Raw genomic sequence first — 14670 nt, 5'->3', positions numbered from 1 at the left:
GCCCATTACAAATAATGGTGTCTCCATTTAATGCCTGCTCTGTGCAGGTGTTAAAAATGCTGCTAAAAGTGATGCTGTGTAATCTCAAAGATTCCACTGCACCATTTTTTAGGGCCCCCTAACGGGGCAATGCCCCCTTGCATATATTATGCCTGGCACAGGAATATTGTGGTGCAAGGGCTTTCAAAGTGCAGCGTTTTTGCCACACTATCGCCAAAGTAGCATAAAAAAAAAAGACACTGTGGCGATAGTTGGCGATAGGCCCGTCTTACGTCTGGGCCTAAATCTACTGGGCCCAGACTTAGAACTGTATGGATTATTGGGCTAATATCTAAGTACCTGACACACGGCTTGGCTGGCTGAGATCTTGTGGCCTTGGCTCTCTGGATAGCCTTTTTTCAAGGTCATCATAGACTGCACCAGCTTTCCATGTGCTTGTGACCACAATAGTGTTATTTTCCTATGGGATAGCCTTTTCATTTCGAACACTTAGCAATTACTTCAATATACATTAGAGACTCAATCATTATCTGTTGTGGGTATGCTTACGGTGTAATGGTTTGCTGTGTACTGGCACACATCACATGCCTCAATCACCCTCTCCATTGACATAACTGTGGGACACATACCTTCTCTGTGAGTGACTCTGTGTGACTATTATTCCCTTGTGATTTTCATGTGTCATTGTAATCACTTGTTTGTATAGAGACTTTGGTAGAAGAAACAAAGCTAGTATTGAATAGAAAATTACATCAGGGCCCTGGTACACAGCTTAAATAAGAGGTGCAATTTTATTCCAACATTCTTTGTTTGATTTCAAAATACCTCTTTGATTTTGGCAAGGTTTAGAATCCAACTGCATTTGAAAGATTTGTTTGGCAGAATGTATCCTGGATGGGAGTTTCATTTACAAAGTTTTCTTGGTTATTCATAAGTTTCAGAACAGTTTTGTATAATTTGCTGCATGGCGTCTAAGTTGACAAGTACTCCACTACCTTTTGTGGCAGTTCTCGTATTCTCCAGTAGTATTCAAACATTATGCTGTCAGCAGAAGCTTTTGCATGGCAAAGGTTTCGCTTATCCTTACCAGTGTAAAGGGGCTGCATGTGGAAAGTCACATACTGCTTGCCTCCTGCCCCATTTATAATATTGTGGTGGGGATTGTCTGTGTCCCTCATTATGGAGTTGAGAATAATGGTACAGAATTCATCATATGACGGCAGATCCATGTCTCAGTATTCCCATATGACAATGTGTTGTTGATATGACCGCAATTCCATGCTTTCTGACCAAGGTGTGTTAGTGAGAATGTTGCAGTCCCCCGCACCCACACATTGTAGATGCGGATTTAGAGTTTGAAAAAAAAGAGAATCCGTCCTGAAGTTGGAAAGTCGCTTGCCCCATCGAGATAAAAGAGAAATCAACATAACGATTCCTAATCCCCGTGGATACTTATGTACTACACTCAGCAACACAACGCAGGATTAAAAAAAAAAAACACAGAACTGCTGTCGACTTTATGGGTCGAGAACACTGGGCCCAGTAGAGTTGGGAAGATAATGGCATCAATACCATTCATTTCTATTTCTATTTTTGTGTATTTAGGCTCACTGATCAGTCATCTCCTCCATCTATCTGCAACTTTACCTCACACTATAATTCGCAGCCATTTTTGAAAATGACTTATATTGACTTTATATATGTATCTGTAACAAACTACAACCAGTATTTTGGAGGGTTTATCTTTCCAGTTCAGATTCCATATTTACTCTACACATGCGCAAATTATTTCATTAGAAGGAATAGGGGACCAAGAAAGTAAAAGGTGCTTGCATGGAAGAATATTGTGTGCATAACCATGTATTTTACGGGAATAAACCCAAACTATCTGTAAAAAAGAATATTGCTAGCCACTTTGGCATTTCATCATTTTACGAAGAAAAACTGACTTCAGCTTCATTCCTCCGGATGCTCAAGGAGGTCCATTGTGACTTTCAAATATCCTTTCAGTGTATGAACGGATGCTCTAGCCATAAATAAATTATGGGAATACCCTATTTATGTATAAAACCCTGTATTTTATTTTCTTATTACTGGCGCATTGTGACATCTGAATGTGACTTTAATATGAAAATTACATCTGTACTGAACTGTAATTGCTTATTTCAAGTGATAAGACATGCTGCAATGCTCCCTGCTTCTGCTGACTGTGAGGGGGTGGCCATCTTCCCTTCTAAACAGTAAGAAAGATGGCGCGCAGCTGGCTTCTGGACGAAAGTCTTTGTGCACCCAGAGATGTTTCAAAACAGGGGCAAAGTGGGTAGATCCTCAGGTCTCTGACCTTCTAGTGGGCCCCCTGAGAAAGTGAAATTACTCTCTATTTCAACTATTTGATTATCTTGACCTACATCTCTCTTCTCTGGCTACCTCTGATGCGGTGTCTCTTAGGGTTTTTAAAGCTCTGGGCAGGCATATTTAACTGTTGTTGTGTGACTCTTACTGAAAGTTTAGACTATGACTAAATATTGTCAGAAACAATGCAGACCTGAATTAATAGAAAGTAGGTAAGAAAATTCAAAGTTGTTCTGAACAGAGGCCTCTGACGTGCCTTACCCAATGCCTCCTGTGTGCACAGGAAGCAGAGACAGGACAAAAACCAACATCATACCTTTTCTTGAGCACATAAACCAAAGACGACCATTTCTCCTCATAAAATCTTGAGGAAAAATGTGCACCCCGTTCCTTCTCGCAGAGAACAGAGTTGAAATCCTGTACATGACTGCCTTAATCAGCAGCATGTGGAGATGAATAGGGGTGATGGCAGTCAAATTCCATTTGGGTCAGCTCTGGTGATTTAAAGCTCTGACTAAACAAATAAAATGTTCAGCATGGCAGTAGTTTGCAACACCAGAATCACTTCCAAAAATGTGTTTTTTACTTTTCAGAGTGGGCTGTCGAGGGAAAAAAGGTTGTTTTTGAAGCGTTAATAACCAGTGCTTGAAATGGAAAAAAATAGAAGTCCATGTACCATCTATCGGAGTATCTGCTTACATCTCAGAGATGCTGGTAATTTCCAAATGAAGAAGTGCAGGTATTCAATACCTGGCAGTGCTGGTCCATTTAAAGCACTGTTTATTACAACTATTTTCATGCTTGAACCACAATTGTGCTCTAGGCAATGTCTGTTTTTTTTTTGGAAACCGTATTACCTTTGTTGGGCCTGTATTGCTTCTGCTTTCAGCAGTCGCTGATTGTTAGCTGATATTATGTTGCATTATGGGACATATAGCATGCATGTGTAGCATTTATTAAAATTGAAAATATAGCCCAGAATATCACAGTTTGCAAACGGTGCGTAGGTAAAAACCCAAGGCAGACTGAAAGTGTCTAACATGCTTTAATTCCACCTAGAGAATATCCATGAACTGGGGAAAAACACAAGTATGTATTATAAGGAATACAATACCTCAACACTACATTAAGGACATTGGAAATTACCTTGAAGCTCTGTTATCTAATAAAACCACTCGGGATGCATCTTTGAACCTCTCTTTGGTCTTAAATCTCCTCAATGGCATGAAATATCCTTATCATATATGGTTGGGGGATCTTTCCCCCAGGTTTTAATATAGTACTATGAACCCATGCTGGTGTTGTTATACAGATCAATTGTAACATAAAATAACTAGGCCCTGTCAGAGTTCACGGAGTTCCACTCCACGGAATTCCACGGAGTTGATATAAAACTCAATACATTTCAAAGAGTGATTCCTGTCAATAATATAATATGTTGTAGTTATTGTATAATGACAAAATTTCTATTAAGTTATATTTTTCCTACTTAGGTTGAGATATCTTACTGTCATAGTGGCACATTCCTTCCTTCACTCTACATCCCTCTCCCACCTCTAGACAATGAATTGTGCTGAAGCTAGACATAGACCCATCAGAGGATTCCAGTGAAGGAAACAGCTGTGAGGTGGCTTTGAGGAGGCTCTGTTTTGGCAAATAAAGTCTGCATTATTTTCACTTGCTTTGAGTGATTGTTACACTCATTCAGTGGCAACAAGGATTGGATCCAATCTGTGCAGGGGGCAATGAATAACTCCTCATCCCTGATTGTGTCACCAGAGCCACCTCATTTCATCATCTACTAATTTTACTCCGGCAAAGGGAATGACAAAGGAACCACCTGCAGGCTGTCATCTTAACCCCTCAGTGACATTTGTTTATGAAGGAACGCGTGACCTATATTAGAAATTCTGTAAGACTACACAGCTTCTATAAACTCTGCCTGGGCACTTAAAAGGGAGCAGATGATCCTCAAAGCAATTATCGTATGATGTCAAATTAGGGGAGTGTGTATCTGTGTGCCTGAAAATGCTGGATGTGGTGATCTGATTGGAGGTGTGGTCTTTCTTCCAGCTGGATCTGAGGAGTTGTGCACGGTGTCTATGTGAACATGTACTCACTCTTCAGGAGTGCAGAAACAGCGGTCATTAGACAATATAGCAGGACCCTTGCTATTTGGGTCAATGTCTCCACAGATCTGCCAACAGTGAAACGTGCTTCATACTGAATTCCACAGGCGTCTTGAACTGCGATCCTCTCACTACATAGCCTGCTGGGTTTGGAACCCGTGAGGCAGGCTGCAGCCCACAATTAATTTGCATTTCTCTGGGTTAAACTTAGAGGAGGCAATGTAGAGGCACTCAACCTGGAGGTTTGAGGTGGCTCCAAACTCTTCCGTAATAGTAATTATCAGTGCCATCCTGTGCATCATGGGTAAGCAAGCAGAGATGCGGTATCCTGAAGCTGGTGGAGGAGCTTATCGGTGGAAACAACTAGGCAGAATACTGACTTACTCCTTCACCTTGGGGAATGGGGCAGAGCACTTGGGTGAAGGGACCACCCTCATCCCAGCCTTTGCCACTGTAGAAAGCTGGGAGGAGCCACGGGCAGTTTCTCTCAACCTCTAGAACACAACCATCTTTGGGAAGTGGAAAGTTGTGAGGCATTGCGCATGAAACTGAGTTTGAGTGACATTATTGCTACATGTGCCTTAAAAAGTTACAGGTAGTTTATATCCTAACAAGAAAGTATGCATCTTAAGAATCATATGTGTAAGTAATAGGAGGTTATGGAGTATAAGAAATGGCAGGAGTATCTTCAAAGTGAGTTTATAATTGAAATAGAAAACGTTATATTTGGAGTGTTTAGTGTTGTATGTATACATATCTGACATCTGGATAACAATTATTGAGTTAATGAATTGGTTATTCCTCCTCTTAGGGTATTCTCTGACAGTGTTTTCAAGGGAACCCTTCTACAATCTGTTGGTTACCTTATCTATTGTTGCAGGTATACTCACTGTCCCTTTACAATGGCAGCAGCAAGCATGTCTCAACCACCGCCATTCCTCAATTATTTAGGGGAAACTATCCTACCATGGAAGGAATGGGCAAAGTTATTTGAATCTTATTTAATTATGACTGGGGTGGGGGTGCATTTACACCCTTAAGGAAACAACATATTTTATTGCACAATCTAGGCATACAAGGGAGGAAAATATAAGAAAACGTGACAGAATCAGATGTAGATAATGAGGAGGAGGATGATACCTTAGAATATTGTCAAAAATATTTTTGTAGACTTGAGAGTCACTTTGGTCACAATGTTAATGTGATATTAGAAAGACATAAATTCTTCAGTAGAATACAAGGGAAAATGAAAAGGTTTCCAGCTAAATAGCATGCCTTGGAAGCCTGGCGAATATGTATGTGAATTTGGATCCTTAGGGGATTCATTAATATGAGATCAATTGGTTAGGAGCACAAACAACCCCCGTGTCTGAGAAAAGCTGTTAGCTCGCAGCACAGATTTGAAGAAAGACATAGACATAGCTAAGAGTGTTGAGCACACAACAGAGTATATTTAAAAAAATGAAAGAAACCACCAAATCCAACACCATAAAAGAAATGAGGGAACACTCAAAGCAAGGGGAACCCATAAGAAACCAAGAGGAAGAGCAGAAGGTACATGCAGTACAGTATAAAGAGAGTTTAGACCCAGACAAGGAGGTTAATAAAAGCAAGTGTTATAGATGTGGGAGTACCAATCATTTGGAAAACAGTCCTCATTGTCTGGCTCAAAATAGTGAATGTTGGGAGTGCAATAGGGTGGGTCACTTTGCACAGGGTTGTAAAAACAGAAAAACTGACAAGAAACCTATCCATGTGGCAGAAAATGTAAATGAGAATAAGAGCAAATTTGTTTTCCAAGTGAAAGTGGGAGAAGAGGATCAGGAAAATACCTACCCTACATGTGATACTGCACTTGATGGTCTCAAGATAAATGTGTTTGCCGATTCTTGTTCTCCATTCACGTTTATTGATCAAAATGTTTTTGAAAACAAATTCCAAAAGAAGGGTTATGCACTGTAACCGGCGGATAGCAAACCAGGCGGGTACAATAGGGACCCTATATTGTTAGTGGGGATGTTAACAATGCACATAACATTTAAAGATTGTCACACTGTAGGTAAAGTATATATGGTGGACAAGGGGTCAAATTTGTTAGGGTGGAGACATCAAAAAGAATTGGTAATAAAGTTAGATCTCAATAATCCTTGTAGGAGGCTGGACTGGCTTGTAGTGAGTACCTAGGGGTACTTGCACCTTGCACCAGGCCCAGTTATCCCTTATTAGTGTATAGGGTGTCTAGCAGCATAGGCTGATAGATAATGGTAGCTTAGCAGAGCAGCTTAGGCTGAACTAGGAGACGAGTGAAGCTCCTACAGTACCACTTAGTGTCATATGCACAATATCATAAGAAAACACAATACACAGTTATACTAAAAATAAAGGTACTCTATTTTTATGACAATATGCCAAAGTATCTCAGAGTGTACCCTCAGTGAGAGGATAGGAAATATACACAAGATATATATACACAATACCAAAATATGCAGTAATAGTCTTAGAAAACAGTGCAAACAATGGATAGTTACAATAGGATGCAATGGGGACACATAGGGATAGGGGCAACACAAACCATATACTCCAAAAGTGGAATGCGAACCACGAATGGACCCCAAACCTATGTGACCTTGTAGAGGGTCGCTGGGACTATTAGAAAATAGTGAGGGTTAGAAAAATAGCCCACCCCAAGACCCTGAAAAGTGAGTGCAAAGTGCACTAAAGTTCCCCAAAGGACATAGAAGTCGTGATAGGGGAATTCTGCAGGAAAGACACAAACCAGCAATGCAACAACAATGGATTTCCAGTCGAGGGTACCTGTGGAACAAGGGGACCAAGTCCAAAAGTCACAAGCAAGTCGGAGATGGGCAGATGCCCAGGAAATGCCAGCTGCGGGTGCAAAGAAGCTGCTACTGGACTGTAGAAGCTTAGGTTTCTGCAGGAATGACAAGGGCTAGAGACTTTCCCTTTGGAGGACGGATCTCTCACGCCGTGGAGAGTTGTGCAAAAGTGTTTTCCCGCCGAAAGACCGCCAACAAGCCTTGCTAGCTGCAAATCGTGTGGTAAGTGTTTTTGGATGCTGCTGTGGCGCAGGAGGAACCAGGATGTCGCAAATTGTGTCAGGAGAGAGAAGGGACATCGAGCAAGACAAGAAGCTCTCTCAGCAGCAGGTAGCACCCGGAGAAGTGCCAGAAACAGGCACTACAAGGATGTGTGAAACAGTGCTTACCCGAAGTCGCACAAAGGAGTCCCACGTCGCCGGAGAACAACTTAGGAGGTCGTGCAATGCAGGTTAGAGTGCTGAGGACCCAGGCTTGGCTGTGCACAAAGGATTTCCACCGAAAGTGCACAGGGGCCGGAGTAGCTGCAAAAGTCACGGTTCCCAGCAATGCAGTCTGGCGTGGGGAGGCAAGGACTTACCTCCACCAAACTTGGACTGAAGAGTCACTGGACTGTGGGAGTCACTTGGACAGAGTTGCTGGATTCGAGGGACCTCGTTCGTCGTGCTGAGAGGAGACCCAAGGGACCGGTAATGCAGCTTTTTGGTGCCTGCGGTTGCAGGGGGAAGATTCCGTCGACCCACGGGAGGATTTCTTCGGAGCTCCTAGTGCAGAGAGGAGGCAGACTACCCCCAAAGCATGCACCACCAGGAAAACAGTCGAGAAGGCGGCAGGATCAGCGTTACAGAGTTGCAGTAGTCGTCTTTGCTACTATGTTGCAGTTTTGCAGGCTTCCAGTGCGGTCAGCAGTCGATTCCTCGGCAGAAGGTGAAGAGAGAGATGCAGAGGAACTCGGATGAGCTCTTGCATTCGTTATCTAAAGTTTCCCCAGAGACAGAGACCCTAAATAGCCAGAAAAGAGGGTTTGGCTACCTAGGAGAGAGGATAGGCTAGCAACACCTGAAGGAGCCTATCAGAAGGAGTCTCTGACGTCACCTGTTGGCACTGGCCACTCAGAGCAGTCCAGTGTGCCAGCAGCACCTCTGTTTCCAAGATGGCAGAGGTCTGGAACACACTGGAGGAGCTCTGGGCACCTCCCAGGGGAGGCACAGGTCAGGGGAGTGGTCACTCCCCTTTCCTTTGTCCAGTTTCGCGCCAGAGCAGGGCTAAGGGGTCCCTGAACCGGTGTAGACTGGTTTATGCAGAAATGGGCACCAAAAGTGCCCATGAAAGCATTTCCAGAGGCTGGGGGAGGCTACTCCTCCCCTGCCTTCACACCATTTTCCAAAGGGAGAGGGTGTACCACCCTCTCTCAGAGGAAGTTATTTGTTCTGCCATCCTGGGCCAGGCCTGGCTGGACCCCAGGAGGGCAGAAGGCTGTCTGAGGGGTTGGCAGCAGCAGCAGCTGCAGTGAAACCCCAGGAAAGGCAGTTTGGCAGTACCAGGGTCTGTGCTACAGACCACTGGGATCATGGGATTGTGCCAACTATGCCAGGATGGCATAGAGGGGGCAATTCCATGATCATAGACATGTTACATGGCCATATTCGGAGTTACCATTGTGAAGCTACATATAGGTAGTGACCTATATGTAGTGCACGCGTGTAATGGTGTCCCCGCACTCACAAAGTCCGGGGAATTGGCCCTGAACAATGTGGGGGCACCTTGGCTAGTGCCAGGGTGCCCTCACACTAAGTAACTTTGCACCTAATCTTTACCAGGTGAAGGTTAGACAAATAGGTGACTTATAAGTTACTTAAGTGCAGTGTAAAATGGCTGTGAAATAACGTGGACGTTATTTCACTCAGGCTGCAGTGGCAGGCCTGTGTAAGAATTGTCAGAGCTCCCTATGGGTGGCAAAAGAAATGCTGCAGCCCATAGGGATCTCCTGGAACCCCAATACCCTGGATACCTCACTACCATATACTAGGGAATTATAAGGGTGTTCCAGTAAGCCAATGTAAATTGGTAAAATTGGTCACTAGCCTGTTAGTGACAATTTGAAAGAAATGAGAGAGCATAACCACTGAGGTTCTGATTAGCAGAGCCTCAGTGAGACAGTTAGTCACTACACAGGTAACACATTCAGGCACACTTATGAGCACTGGGGCCCTGGGTGACAGGGTCCCAGTGACACATACAACTAAAATAACATATATACAGTGAAAAATGGGGGTAACATGCCAGGCAAGATGGTACTTTCCTACACAACCCCCCCCCAAACGAAGGACAATAAGACTAGCCATGACCTGATGAGTCTTCATTGTCTAAGTGGAAATATCTGGAGAGTCCATCTGCATTGGAGTGGCTACTCCCAGGTCTATGTTCCACTGTATAGTCCATTCCCTGTAGGGATATGGACCACCTCAATAATTTAGGATTTTCACCTTTCATTTGTTTTAGCCAAAGTAGAGGTTTGTGGTCTGTCTGAACAATGAAGTGAGTGCCAAACAGGTATGGCCTCAACTTCTTCAGAGCCCAGACCACAGCAAAGGCCTCCCTCTCTATGGCAGACCAACGCTTTTCTCTAGGGGTCAACCTCCTACTAATAAAAGCAACAGGTTGATCCTGGCCCTCAGAATTAAGTTGTGATAGGACTGCCCCTACTCCTAATTCAGATGCATCAGTTTGGACATAGAATTTTTTAGAGTAACAAGGGCTTTTCAGGACAGGTGCAGAGCACATGGCCTGCTTCAGCTCCTCAAAAGCTTTCTGACAGTTTGCTGTCCATAATACCTTTTTAGGCATTTTCTTGGATGTGAGGTAATTAAGAGGGGCTGCAATGGAGCCATAGTTCTTAATGAACCTCCTGTAATACCCAGTGAGGCCTAGGAAGGCTCTCACCTGAGTCTGAGTGGTAGGGGGAACCCAATCAATAATTGTTTGGATTTTCCCCTGAAGTGGTGCAATCTGTTGCAATGCAACAAGGTGTCCCAGATAAACCACCTTACCCTGCCCTATCTGGCACTTTGAAGCCTTGATAGTGAGGCCTGCCTTTTGCAGGGCCTCCAAAACTTTCCATAGGTGGACCAGGTGATCATCCCAGCTGGAGCTAAAGACAGCTATATCATCCAAATATGCTGCACTGAATGCTTCCAGCCCTTGCAGGACTGTGTTCACCAACCTCTGAAAAGTGGCAGGTGCATTTTTCAATCCAAAAGGCATTACAGTGAACTGGTAATGGCCTCCAATGGTTGAAAATGCAGTTTTAGGTTTAGCATCTTCTGATAATTTGATCTGCCAATACCCTGCAGTCAAATCAAAAGTGCTTAGATACTTGGCAGATGCCAGTGTATCTATGAGCTCATCTGCCCTGGGTATAGGGTGAGCATCAGTTTTGGTTACCTGGTTGAGACCTCTGTAGTCTACACAAAACCGCATTTCCTTCTTTCCATCTTTGGAATGAGGTTTTGGTACAAGTACCACAGGAGAAGCCCATGGACTTTCAGAGTGCTCAACCACTCCCAGTTCTAGCATTTTCTGCACCTCTTGCTTTATGCAGTCCCTGACATGGTCAGGCTGCCTATAGATTTTACTTTTGACAGGTAAACTGTCTCCAGTATCTATAGTGTGCTCACACCAAGAAGTGGTACCTGGCACAGTAGAGAAGAGTTCAGAAAATTGACCCAGGAGATTTATGCAATGGTCTTTCTGCTCAGCGGTAAAACAATCAGCCAAAACTACACCTTCCACAAGAGCATCTTGTTCTGTGGAAGAGAAGAGATCAGGTAGAGGATCACTGTCTTCTTCCTGTCCCTCATCAGTTGCCATGAGCAGGGTGAGATCAGCCCTGTCATAGTAGGGTTTCAGGCGGTTGACATGGAGCACCCTAAGGGGACTCCTGGCAGTGCCTAAGTCAACTAAATAGGTGACTTCACCCTTTTTCTCAACAATTGTGTGGGGACCACTCCATTTATCTTGAAGTGCTCTTGGGGCCACAGGCTCCAAGACCCACACTTTCTGCCCTGGTTTGTACTGAACCAGAACAGCCTTCTGATCATGCCATTGCTTCTGGAGCTCTTGGCTGGCCTGAAGGTTTTTACTGGCCTTTTACATATACTCAGCCATCCTTGATCTGAGGCCAAGTACAGAATCCACAATATCTTGTTTTGGAGCTTTTAAAGGTTGTTCCCAACCCTCCTTGACAAGTGTTAGTGGACCCCTAACAGGGTGTCCAAAGAGGAGTTCAAAGGGGCTGAAGCCCACTCCTTTCTGGGGTACCTCCCTATAGGCAAAAAGGAGGCATGGTAACAGGATATCCCATCTCCTGCAGAGTTTTTCAGGGAGACCCATAATCATGCCTTTGAGAGTTTTGTTAAATCTCTCCACCAGTCCATTTGTTTGTGGATGATAGGGTGTAGTGAACTTGTAAGTCACACCACACTCCTTCCACATGGCCTTTAATTATGCAGACATGAAATTGCTTCCCCTGTCTGATACTACTTCCTTTGGGAAGCCCACCCTAGAAAATATTCCTAGGAGGGCCTTTGCCACTGCAGGTGCTGTAGTGGTCCTTAAAGGAATTGCTTCAGGATATCTTGTGGCATGGTCCACTACCACCAAGATAAACCTATTGCCTGAAGCAGTAGGAGGGTCAAGGGGGCCAACTATGTCAACCCCTACCCTTTCAAAGGGAACCCCAACCACAGGCAGTGGGATAAGGGGTGCCTTTGGAGTGCCACCTGTCTTGCCACTGTCTTGACAGGTTTCACAGGACTTACAAAATTCTTTTGTGTCCTCAGACATCCTAGGCCAATGAAACAGGGGAACAAGTCTGTCCCAAGTTTTCATTTGCCCTAGATGTCCAGCTAGGGGAATGTCGTGGGCTAGAGTTAGGAGGAACTTTCTGTACTCCTGAGGAATCACTAACCTCCTGGCAGTTCCAGGTTTAGGATCCCTTGCTTCAGTGTACAAGAGGTTGTCCTCCCAGTAAACTCTGTGAGAGTCACTGACATCCCCATTAGCCTGTTTGACAGCTTGCTGTCTTAGACCCTCTAGTGTGGGACAGGTTTGCTGTGCCACACTCAGCTCCTCCCTGGCAGGCCCCCCTTCACCCAAAAGCTCAGCAGTGTCTGCTTCCAGCTCCTCTGGTGTAGGTTCTGCACAGGGTGGAAATTCTTCTTCCTCAGAAGTAGAATCCACTGTAGAGGGAGGGATAGTAGGAAGTGTTTTACTTCTACTAGCCCTAGCTTTAGGGAGCACTTGGTCCATTGTTCCAGGATCCAAGCTTCCCTGTCCTTTTTGCTTTTTGGCCTGAGCCCTGGTTAAAGCAAAAATATGCCCTGGGATGCCCAGCATTGCTGCATGGGCCTCCAACTCCACATCTGACCAAGCTGATGTCACCAAATCATTTCCTAGTAGACAGTCTACAGGTAAATCTGTGGCTACCACAACTTTCTTTGGACCAGTAACCCCCCCCCCCCCAGTTGAGATTTACAACAGCCATGGGGTGGCTAAGTGTGTTGTTGTGAGCATCGGTTACTTGGTACTGGTGACCAAGTAGGTGTTGTTCAGGGTGGACCAGTTTCTCTATGACCATAGTCACACTGGCACCAATGTCCCTGTAGGCCTGAACCTCAACACCATTTATTAGGGGTAGCTGCTTGTACTTATCCATATTAAGGGACAAGCAACTAAGGTGGCTAAATCAATAGCCCCCTCAGAGACTAATATAGCCTCTGTGGTCTCCCTAACAAGACCAACCCCAACTAAGTTACCAATAGTGAGCCCAGCTACTCCCTTGGATTGGCTATTAGTAGGTTTGCTCCCACCACCACTGCTATTAGTAGGGACACTAGGTGTAGCAGTAGGGGTTGTAGTGGTAGGAGGCTTGGTGCTTTTCTTTGGACAACTGGGATCTGTTGTCCAATGGCCTTTTATTTTACATAAATAGCACCATGGTTTCTTTTCCTTGTTTTGATTAGAAGAGGATTTGGGCCCACCACCCCCACCAGAGTGTTTTTGTGGGCCTGATGAAGACTCATTTTTAGATTTGTCCCCACCCTTGTCAGAAGACTTACCATCCTTCTTCTTGCCATCTTTGTCACCCCCTGTATGAACTTTTCTGTTCACCCTTGTTCTGACCCATTTGTCTGCCTTCTTTCCCAATTCTTTGGGAGAGGTCAGATCAGAGTCCACCAAGTACTGGTGCAACAAATCAGACACACAATTATTAAGAATATGCTCTCTCAGGATCAAGTTATACAGGCTGTCATAATCAGTAACTTTACTGCCATGTAACCACCCCTCCAAGGCCTTCGCTGAATGGTCAATGAAATCAACCCAGTCTTGTGAAGACTCCTTTTTGGTCTCTCTGAACTTTATCCTGTATTGTTCCGTGGTTAAGCCATAACCATCCAGGAGTGCATTCTTAAGAACTTTGTAATCATTAGCTTCATTTTCTTTTACAGTAAGGAGCCTATCCCTACCTTTTCCACTAAATGATAGCCATAGGATAACAGCCCACTGCCTTTGAGGGACATCCTGTACAGCACAGGCCCTCTCAAGTGTAGCAAACCACTTGTTAATGTCATCCCCCTCCTTATAAGGGGGAACTATCTTGTGCAGATTCCTAGAATCATGCTCTTTTGCAGGATGACTATGGGGAATACTGCTGCTGCCACCATGGGTTTCTAAACCCAGTTTCTGTCTCTCCTTCTCTACTTCTAAAGTCTGTCTATCCAAATCCAGCTGTTGCTTCTTGAGCTTCAGTCTGGTTTGCTCCACTCTCAATCTATTGAGCTCCCTTTCTAACAATCTGTCATCAGGGTGGGTGGGAGGGACATGTCTTGAAACAGAAGTATGATGAGAATGAACAGAAGGAGACCTGTCCCTTACAGAGGGCACCCTAACAGCTTGGCTAACAGAAACATCATTTCTACTGTGATGAGAATGAATGCTCTTGCTATGATGTGAGACAACACTATCTGTATGGTGTGACTCAACATCAGTACCAACTATGCTAGACTGTCTAGTAATGGGCAGGCTTCGAAGTTTCTTTCCTGAATCTTTTCCTAGGGGAGTCCCTGGATCAGATTGGGAACCATTAGCTACTTTTTCAACAGATGGGGCACTTTTAGCCTTATCTTGTTCTCTAAGCATGTTAAGTAACAATTCCAAGGAAGGATTCTTCCCTACACTCAAACCTCTTTCTACACAGAGACTCCTTGCTCCTTTCCAGCTAAGGTGGTCATATGCAAGTTTGGACAGATCCACATTTTGGCCTGTGCCAGACATTTTTAGAAAGAGTTAAA

The sequence above is a fragment of the Pleurodeles waltl genome, chromosome 12 (genome assembly GCF_031143425.1).
Source record: "Pleurodeles waltl isolate 20211129_DDA chromosome 12, aPleWal1.hap1.20221129, whole genome shotgun sequence".
In the NCBI taxonomy this organism is placed as follows: Eukaryota; Metazoa; Chordata; class Amphibia; order Caudata; family Salamandridae; genus Pleurodeles; species Pleurodeles waltl.
The sequence above is the reverse complement of the archived record's forward strand: the minus strand, read 5'-3'. Positions refer to the sequence as shown.